At 43.9% G+C, this 12,798-nt stretch overlaps 1 protein-coding gene across 10 annotated transcripts in view; it reads right to left on the bottom strand.

Annotated features, from left to right (window-relative positions):
* The window catches only part of FMN1 (formin 1), a 501,299-nt gene extending 495,512 nt beyond the window's left edge, over positions 1-5,787 (bottom strand). For 8 of the 10 annotated variants that reach the window (XR_011568786.1, XR_011568785.1, XR_011568787.1 and 5 more), the window contains exons 1-2: positions 5,675-5,787; positions 5,069-5,149 (exon numbers count right to left, since the gene is read on the bottom strand). The gene's annotated coding sequence lies outside the window, so the exon portion shown is untranslated. Of the gene's footprint in view, positions 1-5,068; positions 5,204-5,674 lie in introns of all 10 variants that reach the window. The other 2 variants (XM_070797221.1, XM_070797225.1) reach the window with 2 other exon arrangements.
* Positions 5,788-12,798: the final 7,011 nt, after the last annotated feature.

Raw genomic sequence — 12,798 nt, 5'->3', positions numbered from 1 at the left:
GAAATCAACTCTGAATATTCATTGGAATGACTGATGCTGAAGCTGAAGCTCCAATCCTTTGGCCACCTGATGCGAAGAGCCAACTCATTGGAAAAGACTCTGATGCTGGGAAAGGTTGAGGGCAGGAGGAGAAGAAGGTGACAGAGGATGAGATGGGTGGATGGCATCACTGACTCAATGAACATGAGTTTGAGTAAAATCCAAGGGAAGCCTGGTGTGCTACAATCTATGGGATGGCAGAGTTGGATACAACTTGGCAACAAAACCACAACAACAGCAAGCACCATAATGTGTCTCCTGCCCTGCACTTACAGCCTTATCTACCACCTGCCCCTTGGTCAGCCTTCTGACTGCATTTGCTGCTCATCCTTTAATGCCTACATTCTGATGACCCACATAAATATTAAAAAGTCCTACCTACCAATCTTCATTCTGATTGCTGGATAGGGTGCTCAGAAAATTCCCTGGAGCACACCATGCCATCACCAGGGACGCAGAAACTGCAAACCAGGAAATTCATCAAATTGCCACTGCCTGTCCTTGCTCTACCATTCAAGGATGCGTCAAGTCCAGTATCTGGAAATCTTTTTGACTCAACTGCCCTCTGGACTCAAAAATTGGGTTTAGAGTTTGTTCTAACCATTAATCTTTGTTTTCTCCTCGTTTCCAATGAAATGCCCCTTATTAAGTGGAGCATTTATCACACTGTATTGAGGCCTAATTCAGGGGGTCACCTTACTCCCACCTACTCTACCACCTCCTGAAATAAGACACAACTGTTTAACTGAACTGACCTGTTTCAGGACTGAGAGAATGACTCAGTGAACCAGGGAAATGCTTTAAATCTGTCCTTTTCTTCTTTCTCATAGATTGTTCCAATTTGTGTTGTTATTTTTGTTTTCTCTCTCCCTTTGTGCATCTCTAATCTCACAAACCCTAAGCAAAATCTCCTACAGCTACCAGCTCAATTTTTATATATAAAACCTCTTCAGAAAAAAGAAAGGAAGTGTTAAAGGGCAGAATGAGGGGTACCAGAATATGCTACTGCAAGATATACCTCTTTGGCATATGGATTATTTTGAGTTAAATACTACTGAATAAAAATAAATAAATAAATACCACTGAGCACCACCAGATGCAGGAAAACTCTGAAACCAATGCACATGTTTTCCTTTTATAAGGAAATTTACATTTATAAAAGAAATTTCTATTTGAAAAAGCTGTTTCCTTCTCTCACACACTAGAGGACTCAAAAAAAATTTTTTTCAATATTCATTGATTAGTTGTAACAAATGTACCATAGTGATGTAAGTAATCTAAGATGTTACTAATATGGGAAACTGAGTGGGGCCTATGGGAACTCTCTGTATTACCTTTACAATTTTTCTGTAAATCTCAAATTGTTTCCAAATAAAAAGTTTATTTTTAAAACAATGCTCCAGTTAAATCATCCCTAAGGCCATTACTGTCTGCAGTTGTTATTTAGTCGTGCCTGACTCTCTGCAACCCTATGGACTGTAACCTGCCAGACTCCACTGTCCATGGAACTTCCCAGGCAAGAATACTGGAATGGGTTGCCATTTCCTTCTCCAGAGAACTCAACTATTATCAATGGAGAAATAATAGACTGAAATCTGCATAACCTAATTAAACAACCCTTGTTTACCATAACTTTTCCAGGTTACTTTCTCATAACTTGCCTCACTCACCCAGAAGCCCCAAATTCCTTTTCCTTTCACTTAAAATGATCATAAGCCCAGGTTCTAACTGCCCCTTGGGGTAACTCATGTCTGAGTCTTCCCACATGTAAGCTCCACACACATCCTAATAAACTTCTGTTTGTTTTTCTCTTGTCAAAAAAAAAAAAAAAAAAAAAAAAACTATCTCCCTCCAAAACATTACCCCCAATAATCTGTGACTCAGAAGACCAAGGTAAAATGCATTTAACTGGAAAGATGTTGGTCCTCAACAATGATCTGACAGTTTAGAAAGGAGAAACAGATACAGCCCTAATAAGACGGAACACAATACAGGTCAGTTTCAATTAAGGTAAGGATACAGATGAATTGGTTTAAAAAAACAAAAACAAAAAACCTCGCCAATAGCCTGCTTTCTGCAGAGGTGAATTACAGAGGACATTTCAGGAAAGCAGAGTTGAAGTGGCCTAAAGGAAGACCAACTCTCTGGCCTACCCTAGCCTCATACAAAACTATGGTATTAGGTGTTCAAAATCTAAAAAATATAAAATAAAGATTGTTCAGGGACTCATTATACAGCTAGCCAGAGAACTTGAGACACCTAAGTGGGAGGGAATAATCCATTTCCCAGAGGCTTGCTTTCATACGTTGACAAGGTAAGGAAGTTCTCAGCCTCCTTTCCATCTTTCCACTCTAGTAGTTATATTACAGGGCATACAGACGACTGCTTCGTTAGCACTTCTACACAGACACTAAACACAGGGGTGTTTCAATTCCCTGCCATGGCCAGCCTGTTGGTGCAAGCTCATATTTGCTCCGTAAGGATACAATTCCCATGGTTTAGCATCTTTACAAGATCAAGCAAATCAGATTAATGGCTATAACTTCCACAACCCACAGGCTGGGACCTGCTGAGAACAAAGGTGATTTTTAACACAGTGCGTCTAAAAATAATGCTCCTGTTAAACAAAGTCCCAGCAAGAAATTATGAGTAATCCCCAAACATGATCTATCAACAGTAGAATCACTGTATAGTATTAAATATCTCTGATAAATTTTCACAATTATACACATCAGGTTTTAATAAGAAAACCATTAAGGGCAAGATCATCTAAAATGCCACTGCGTGGGATGACAGGCATGAGTCCAAAGCTTTAACATAAAATGATTTTGAATCGGCACACGGGAGGCAGGAGAGGAGTGTTTCTGAATCCTCTATCAAGGATGTGTACCTTCATCACATCAAGCTCTAGTCTGTTCCCATCCTGTCCAACCCTCCTATTTTGGGGACAGCTCTACAAATTTCTACAAATGTCTAGAGAGTAAAGAAGCCGATACACCCCCAGCCAATCATAGGTAGGACCCAAAGGACCCCATCCTCTTAGCCAAGACCTTCATTCTAAACAGTTAAGTCCGTTACCAAGGACTGATGAATAACAGTTCTTCCGTGTGGATTCACTATGGAAATAAGGAGAAGGGATTATCCTCAGCTTACACAGCGAGATGGATGTGAATGTAGACATTATGAAGGCACTGAGAAGACAAGGCCTCTGATAGGAAGGAATAAAGCCGAGACAGAAATAAGGGCAGAAATAAAAGAATTCAAAGGTATAAAGAAACAGAAAGCAAACTAGCAACCAGAAAAGCATTCGAATCTCAGAAGCTGGGGGTAGACCAACTTCCTCACCACAACATTAGAGTCTGGTCATGGCTCAGTTATATTAGCCACAGTGTTCATTTTTGCTTACAATTCTTTCTAGCTGGGTTTCCATCCTATACAACAGAAAATACCCTAATGAATATTGATAATATACTCTAAATTTCAAAGTATCCCCAAGAGCAGTTAAAACTGTTAACTTCTCCTTCTACATAAGAAAACTAAACCACAAAGATGTTCATGTTTCCTACATGAACAAAGAAAAACACATTAGAGAATAAAAGTACTGTAAAATACAAATTCTTCCATGCTGGCAAGTTAGAATTTCTTCTATTCCCAGAGGCATTTTTGAAGTAGTTTTGCTTCTTCTGGGCAGAAGCCAATATACTCACTAGTGATTCTGTGAAAAGCACAATTTACCAAGTCAGTGCACTGAACACCCTGGGGAGAATGAGCAACCTAGGATAGGCCCAGAGGTCCAAAAACCTTCTCTAAAGCTACATCTCTAATGTGTCTTAACAGAGCTTGCCAAGCATCTGCTCAGGTGGTGAGAGAAATATCTGTCCAAACACATGCCACTTCTCTAAGAGTCTTATGAGGAGCCTGAAGAGTGCCATCCCCCACTGGGATCATCTCTGAGACCAAAAAAGGACGGAGAAAGACAATGGGGTAAAAATGTACTTTTTAGGGACAGAACACTGGCCTTTATTATCCTTGTTGGTAAGTATTATTGATAAAAGTTACATTCATTCTTCACTCAAAATGTTTCAGGAACTACTGAGCATTTTAACAACAGCCCCTATGAGGCAGGTAATATTATCCTCATTTTATAGACAAGAAGCTAAAATTCAAAAGGATAGTGACTTGCCAAAACCCACTCAACTAGCAAGTGGTTGAATCAGGACATGAACCCATGTGACAGGTCTCTAAGTTTAACCATTGTGATGTACTGCCTTCCGACTTTTATCCATTGTTTTCCTCCAGTGATGACCCTCCGCTCCTTTGTTCCTGCAGATATCTAAAGGAGCTTAATTCATGGGTCCTACTGCACTATAAACACAGATGAGAAAAACAAGACTAATGATTATATATGGCTGACCAAGACGATCTAGGGCTTTCATAATACTTTTAAGGCGCTGTCTTCCATAATGAGTTAATCTGATATGCAACCCTTAGCTTTGCTGTCTTTCCTCCTAATGGTTAAGAAGCATGAGAGCCAAGTGATCTTGGGGTTAGCCCTAAGAACAGCTGAGCAATGATTGTTGAAAACCAAAGGTGTGCCCATAACATAAATCTCTCCCCAGGAGCTTCAATGCCCAAGAAGACACAGCACATGATGGCACATACCCCATATAGAGCCACTGCAGAAGAAAGTCAGATGCTAAGCTACTTGACCTGGTCCTCCTAAGGGATCTGAGCATTCACCTCTCCATGACCGAAGCCCCCATACTGCACAGGCCTGTATCACTGGCCTACAGTGATTCAGCCCATCAAGAATGTATGAATGCCAGTGCCAATGTCAAATTCTCCAGGAGCCAGCAAGCAGTAGTGTGAATGATTAAAACAAAGGGTTTTCAACAACCCAAAGTGGGGATAAAGAAACTCCTCCCATTCAACCCCGTTCCCAGCTACTTGTCCTTGAGTTAAAGGAGTACTTGGCTCTGGCCTCAGGTGGGGCAAGCTCATTGCTTATTATTTGGGGGTCAACACTTACATGCCTGAACAGAGTCTGCTTTTGCAGAACTTGAAGAGCTCTGATGGAGGAAGAGAAATGTTGATGGCGGTGGTCGTGGTGCTGTTGATGATGATGATGATAATGAAAGAAGAAAATACTGATAGTGAATGCCACCTATAAATATAAGCACAAAGCAGCAACAGATAGCCTTCTAGTCACTCCCAGTCAAAACCAGGAAGCAACTTCCATCCCCAAACCAGCCCCATTTAAGTACTCCCCCTCAGAACTAAACACACCCAGCTTCAAAATACAGCGCTGCATCGCTCCCTCCCCCACCCGCCCTTCCACCCTTCCTGTGCCAAGGTGAGAATGAGACTGCGCTGGCAGGTCGAGAGGGCTTGGAGTTAACAGACAGTTCTGTAATGAGGAGCGTTAGGAAGACCCGGGTGGAGGACCCAACAACGCACTTTGGAACCTCTTAGTTGCGGAGCTGGAAGAATGGACGCAGTAGGGAAGAAAGATAAGGTAACCAGGCAAAACAGATTTGACGCCTCTTTCCTGGAGCCCTACGGAACAGGCAACCTTTGGTCGGGAAGGAGAAGAGGCGAGGCAGACCGCCAGCAGGACGGACAAGGCTCTCTTTACCTGACCAGGTGCAGCAGCCGTAGCCGCAGCGAGGATGCTGCGCTTGAGTCCGAGAGCTAGAGCCTGAAGCTGCCGCTGCGCCCGCCTCCGTCGAGGCCCCGCCCCAGCCCCACCCCCAAACGTGAGGCCCCGCCTCCCTAGCACGCGCTCGCCCGACGGGCTGTTTGGGGGAGGTAAGCTACGGACTGATCGGCAGGGCTGATGACCAATGGAAACGCTTAGCGGCTCCTGGTGGGGCGGATAGCAAGGCGGGGTGGAAGGCGACGGCGCCCAATCAGGAGCAGAGCGGCAAGATTATTGGGCAACGCATATCCAAGCTGCTGGGTAGGAGGTGATGGTCTCAGGGCGAGATCTAAGGTAGACCGCAAGGGCAACAGCCAATCCCTGGCCCCGTGCCCCCAGCTTGCCTGCTCTGGGTTGCCTCTCAGATGCACGCCCTAGACTGATTCGAAGCAATGGGGGGAAGGGAGCGGGTCCATGGCAACCACGGTTTCTGAGATTCCCACGCCTCGGAGACCCCACAAGGCTCTGCTGCTCCAGTGATCAGGTCAATGGCCACTGCCCTTGCAACCCTAGCAACCCCAGATCATAAGTAGTGTTGCTGCTGCTGCTGCTGCTAAGCCGCTTCAGTCGTGTCCGACTCTGTGCGACACCAGAGACGGAAGCCCACCAGGCTCCACCGTCCCTGGGATTCTCCAGGCAAGAACACTGGAGTGGGTTGCCATTTCCTTCTCCAATACATGAAAGTAAAAGTGAAAGTGAAGTTGCTCAGTCGCGTCCGACTCTTAGCGACCCCATGGACTGCAGCCTACCAGGGTCCTCCGTCCATGGATTTTCCAGGCAAGAGTACCTGGAGTGGGGTGCCATTGCCTTCTCTGAAGAGCTAACCAGGTTTGGGCAAAAATCTGAACAAGGGGACTCGGCAATTCGGGAAAGGAATGCTGAGTCCGGATGTCAAGAGGCCTCACAATGGGGGGTACCTGCTTGCTGGCATTGTGTGCTGGAGAATCAGTGTACTTGATGCCAAGATAAATTATTTTTCCCCTAAATAAATGTAATTATTACTGGAATGAATTACTCTAAAACGTTTCATAAGAGGATTTGAAGCCTGAATGATACAGTGATTCTGTCTGTGATTTGGATGGCCTATCTGTTCCAAGTGGGTGGGCAAGAAGGGGCATTGCCTTTAATCTGCTTCCTGATAAATGCAAAATGTATCATCCTTCTGGGACTTAAGAAGAGCATTCAATCCCGAACAAATTCTGTGCAGATAATATTCTGTTCAAATCATAAATAAATGTGAAAAAAATTGGAAAGTTATTTTAAAGTGATTTTTATTCCTCAAATTTTTTTTCTAGATAATAGTTTATGGATGTTCTGATGTATTCTTACTTATATTAGTCAAATACTGATAGGCACTTTTTAGTTATCTCCTTCAATCCGTACATCTATCTTGTGTAAATTCCACCTTTTAGATAAGAACACCAAGGCCAAGATCAAGTAACCGTCCCAGGATCTTATAACGAATTAGGAATTGAGTCAATACTTCTTTTTAAAGCCCATGATTATCATTTAGAAGAACAGAAAACGTTAACACCACTCATTACTTTAAAACTTTTTTTAAAAACCTGAAAAACTATCTTAGAGGGACCCAATTCTCACACTTTTTGAAACTGCGTTCAGAAGCACTTCCAAGAGTGAAGCATCACCTCTGAAATGTGTTAGGAGCAATTGCAAATTAGCTTTGCTCATAGAACACAAATGGATTTGATATTGATGCTGCTAAGTTGCTTCAGTCGTGTCCGACTCTGTACTACCCCGTAGACGGCAGCCCGTCAGGCTCTCCCATCCCTGGGATTCTCCAGGCAAGAACACTGGAGTGGGTTGCCATTTCCTTTTCCAATGCATGAAAGTGGAAAGTGAAAGTGAAGTCGCTCAGTCGTGTCTGACTCTTAGCGACCCCATGGACTGCAGCCTACCAGGCTCCTCCATCCATGGGATTTTCCAGGCAAGAGTTCTGGAGTGGGGTGCCATTGCCTTCTCTGTGATATTGATGGGGAGGGAGTAAATTTTTCCAGGGCTTGAACCTAACTCGATTTTAACTGAAGTAGGAAGTAAGGATGGTGACTGCAGCCATGAAATTAAAAGACGCTTACTCCTTGGAAGGAAAGTTATGACCAACCTAGATAGCATATTGAAAAGCAGAGACATTACTTTGCCAACAAAGGTCCGTCTAGCCAAGGCTATGGTTTTTCCAGTGGTCATGTATGGATGTGAGAGTTGGACTGTGAAAAAGCTGAGCGCCAAAGAACTGATGCCTTTGAACTGTGGTGTTGGAGAAGACTCTTGAGAGTCCCTTGGATTGCAAGGAGATCCAACCAGTCCATTCTGAAGGAGATCAGCCCTGGGATTTCTTTGGAAGGAATGATGCTAAAGCTGAAACTCCAATACCTTGGCCACCTTATGCGAAGAGTTGACTCATTGGAAAAGACTCTGATGCTGGGAGGGATTGGAGGCAGGAGGAGAAGGGGACGACAGAGGATGAGATTGCTGGATGTCATCACTGACTCGATGGATGTGAGTCTGAGTGAACTCTGGGAGTTGGTGATGGACAGGGAGGCCTGGTGTGCTGCGATTCACAGGGTCGCAAAGAGTCAGACACGACTGAGCGACTGAACTGAACTGAACTGAACACAGCATTGTAAATCAACTATTAAAGTGAAAGTGTTAATCGCTCAGTCATGTGATCCCAAGGACTGTAGCCTGTCAGGTTCCACTGTCCATGGAATTCTCCAGGGAAGAATATTGGAGTGGATTGTCTTTCCCTTCTCCAGGTGATCTTCTCAACCCAGGGATTGAACCTGGGTCTCCTGCATTGCAGGCAGATTCTTTACTGTCTGAGCCACCAAATCAACTATACTTCAATTAAAAAAAAATGAGTTGATAACACACAAAGAATTGTATTTTTGTTAATGACCACATTTAGCAAAACAACTGGCATACCAGTATTACAGTAACAAACACATTTTTCTTTTGCTGTCAGTTCAGTCACTCAGTCATGTCCGACTTTTTATGACCCCATGGACTGCAGCACGCAAGACCTCCCTGTCCATCACCAACTCCCAGAGGCTACTCAAACTCACGTCCGTTGAGTCAGTGATGCCATCCAACCATCTCATCCTCTGTCATCCCCTTCTCCTCCTGCCTTCAATCTTTCCCAGCATCAGGGTCTTTTCAAATGAGTCAGTTCTTCATATCAGGTGGCCAAAGTATTGGAGTTTCAGCTTCATCATTAGTCCTTCCAATGAATATTTAGGACTGATTTCCTTTAGGATGGACTGGTTGGATCTTCTTGCTGTCCAAGGGACTCTCAAGACTCTTTTCCAACACAACAGTTCAAAAGCATCAATTCTTCAGCACTCAGCTTTCTTCATAGTCCAACTCTCACATCCATACATGACTACTGGAAAAACCATAGCTTTAACTAGACAGACCTTTGTTGGCAAAGTAATGTCTCTGCTTTTGAATATGCTATCTAGGTTGGTCATAACTTTTCTTCCAAGGAGCAAGTGTCTTTTAATTTGATGGTTACAGTCACCATCTGCAGTGATTTTGGAGTAAAAAAAATAAAGTCTCTAACTGTTTCCACTGTTTCCCCATATATTTGCCATGAAGTGATAGGACCAGATGCCATGATCTTAGTTTTCTGAATGTTGAGTTTTAAGCCAGCTTTTTCACTCTCCTCTTTCACTTTCATCAAGAGGCTCTTTAGTTCTTCTTCACTTTCTGCCATAAGGGTGGTGTCATCTGCATATCTGAGGTTACTGATATTTCTCCTGGCAATCTTAATTCCAGTTTGTGCTTTATCCAGTTCAGCATTTCTCATGATGTACTCTGTATATAAGTTAAATAAGCAGGGTGACAATATACAGCCTTGAAGTACTCCTTTCCTGATTTGGAACCTGTCTGTTGTTCCATGATCAGTTCTAACTGTTGCTTCTTGACCTGCATAGTTTTTGCTGTAGTAGAAAGCTGAACTACCTGCTGGTTTAGAGGTGGCAGGCCTTTGTAGGAAGTGTGGATAGAAGAAAACATCAGATCCTCATTAGGTGGTCCTTGCTCTTATTTGTCTTTTCCCTTTTCCACAGGGAATCTAAGTTCCAGCTCAATCACTAGCTTTGTCTTCTTCCTGGCTGGGAGCATCCTCACATCTCATGTGACTCCAGTGTCCAGGCATTAGATGCTCCTGTGTTAAATGAGAAAAAATTTATCTGAACAGCTTATCTGAAAGAAGGTCCATTGTGAAATCCAGCCAAAAATCCCAAATAAGTAGGAATGATATCTGTCAGTGAACGAATTATGTTATCTGAGATGAGGCAAATCCAGAAGAGAGGGATCTGGAAGGTTGTGAATGTGCATTCTGGTTCCTAAAAAGCTACATTACTGTGGGTAGAACCAAAGCTGGGTGGTGTTACACAAGAATTGTCATGTAACACAGGTGTAACACAGGGATTGGGGTGAGGTGGATGATGCTGGGGAGTAACTTGGGGGCTCAAAATCCATTTTTTGCCTAGATTCAAATCTGGGAGTTAGACTTTCAGCCTAAAGCAGAGAATAAAAACAACCCTGTCATGGGAACAAAAAGAATGCAAAATGCCAAATGCGGAAAAAACCCAGCAACAACTTGCTTAGGTAACAAGGTGGGCAGAGCACTGAGGCAGATGGGGATGGAGAGAGGAAATACACACCATCAGATAAGCTGTTGCTTTGGCAATTAGGGGCAAATACTTTGCTAACCATATTGGAAGGAAGCAAAGTCTTCTTATAATAGCAAAATAGATACACAAAGTTAAAGTTAATTGTGTATAATTCTGATATTCACGCATTGTGCTGAGCAGAGTACTAAATGCTTTGTCACATTTTAATTAAAAAAAAAAAACAACAACAGAAAAGTCACATTATGAGGAAAGCACAGATAAGAAAACTGAGGTTTACCAAGGTCTTGTATCTCCAAAATTACCGTTCAGATCAGATCAGATCAGTCGCTCAGTTGTGTCTGACTCTTTGCAACCCCATGAATTGCAGCACACCAGGCCTCCCTGTCCATCACCAGCTCCCAGAGTTCACCTAGACTCATGTCCATCGAGTCAGTGATGCCATCCAGCAATCTCATCCTCTGTCGTCCCCTTCTCCTCCTGCCCCCAATCCCTCCCAGCATCAGAGTCTTTTCCAATGAGTCAACTCTTCGCGTGAGGTGGCCAAAGTACTGGAGTTTCAGCTTTAGCATCATTCCTTCCAAAGAAATCCCAGGGCTGATCTCCTTCAGAATGGACTGGTTGGCTCTCCTTGCAGTCCAAGGGACTCTCAAGAGTCTTCTCCAACACCACAGTTCAAAAGCATCAATTCTTCGGCGCTCAGCCTTTTTCACAGTCCAGCTCTCACATCCGTACATGACCACAGGAAAAACCATCGCCAAAACTAAAACATAAACCCTGGTCTCTCATTGCAAACACGTCCTCTAACCACACAATTAAACTGAATCCACTGAAGTGTGTTCGCTTTGGTCACTGCTGTGCACCTGAAACTATCACAACATTGTTAGTCCACTATGAAAGCCAAAGTGTCTGTCAGTCCTGTCCGACTATCTGTGACCTCTATGGCCTGTAGCCCACCAGGCTTCTCTGTCCACGGAATTCTCCAGGCAAGAATACTGGAGTGTGTTGCCATGCCCTCCTCCAGGGGATCTTCCCTACCCAGGGATCCAAACCGGCCTCCTGCATTGCAGGCAGATTCTTTCCCATCTGAGCCACCAGGGAGGCCCAAATCAACCATACTCCGATATAAAATAAAAAGTTAAAGAATAAATAAAATGTGTCAGTTTTGGAAACAAGAGCCTTGGGAACAGGATATGACTAGGATCAGCTACAACATTTATGGGACTCTGTGCAAAGTGAAAATGCAAGGTCCCTTTTCTAAAAATTACCAAAAATAGTGAGAGAGGCAGCAGAGCACTATACAAAGTGTGAGCCTTCCTCGCTGGGACCCTGTATGACTATGCAGGTCACATGCCCATGAAGCTGTACTTGGATTTGCCATCAGAAAATGGAACTGAGACCCAAGAACACGAACTAGACAAGAGAAGAGGAATCCAGTGCATCCATAAGAGAGAACAGTAGCCTCCCCTTTCCCAGCCTCTTTCATCAGCTGAAAGTGGAAACGTATATAGGAAGTACTTTTCATTGTATTTGTAGTTTGTGACATATAGATTACACAGTAAAATAAATGTAGAATTCAATTTCTCTCCTTGTTTCATAAAGTTCTCAGGTTATACAACTATTCCAGTGTTGTTCTCTGGACTAAGTCCTTCCTGACCATGGCTGTCAAGATTTTGGTGACCCAGGTGTGTGACTCTAGGTAAGCCGTCCTGCCCCACCCCCACACCTCGCTAGTCCTCTCCCGCAGGTGTGGCTTTTGTCAGCCATGTGGTGTGATTTCAGTCCCAGAAGATGCCACATATACTACATACAATTCATGGGTAAGCCCCTGCAGCCCTCACACACCCTCAGTTTGTGCAGAAGGGACTGAAGGACAGAAGCGAGGCAGTCTCGTACCTAATGCACTTTCATGAACGCAGTGCTCCCTGGGCAGAACCATGAAGCTCTCGAACTTGGGTACAAATCGCTTCTCTCTGCAGCTCCTCTCACCTACCAGCCATCCATTTCTCCTTAGTGTGCAGCCTCCTCAAGGGGCCCTTTGTTCCTACTATTCCTTTACCTCCTTCAGCTTTGCCCATTTCCCCATCAAGCCCAGACCTGCCTCTTTCCTTTTCTCAACAGGTCGCAGCTGACTTCCATTTTACTCTCAGGGCTGTCCTATGTGATTGGCCAGGAGGAAATTAATCTCCTGCCCTCATTTGTGCTAAGACTAATGGTTAACACTAATTTGATGGATTGCTTTCACCTTTCAATTCCTTAGCTCAAGGATGAGTGATGAGGGCCCGTTAGGTACCCAGGCTGAAGCTTTGCAAGCAATATCTTCAACAGAGGGGCTATTCCTGCTGCCTTTGACTGACATTGACAATAGCGTACTTATTTCACGGACAGGAAAGTCTTGCTCTATGAGTG

This window comes from Bos indicus, chromosome 10 (assembly GCF_029378745.1).
Source record: "Bos indicus isolate NIAB-ARS_2022 breed Sahiwal x Tharparkar chromosome 10, NIAB-ARS_B.indTharparkar_mat_pri_1.0, whole genome shotgun sequence".
Lineage (NCBI taxonomy): Eukaryota > Metazoa > Chordata > Mammalia > Artiodactyla > Bovidae > Bos > Bos indicus.
This window is presented reverse-complemented; position numbering and strand designations above follow the sequence as displayed.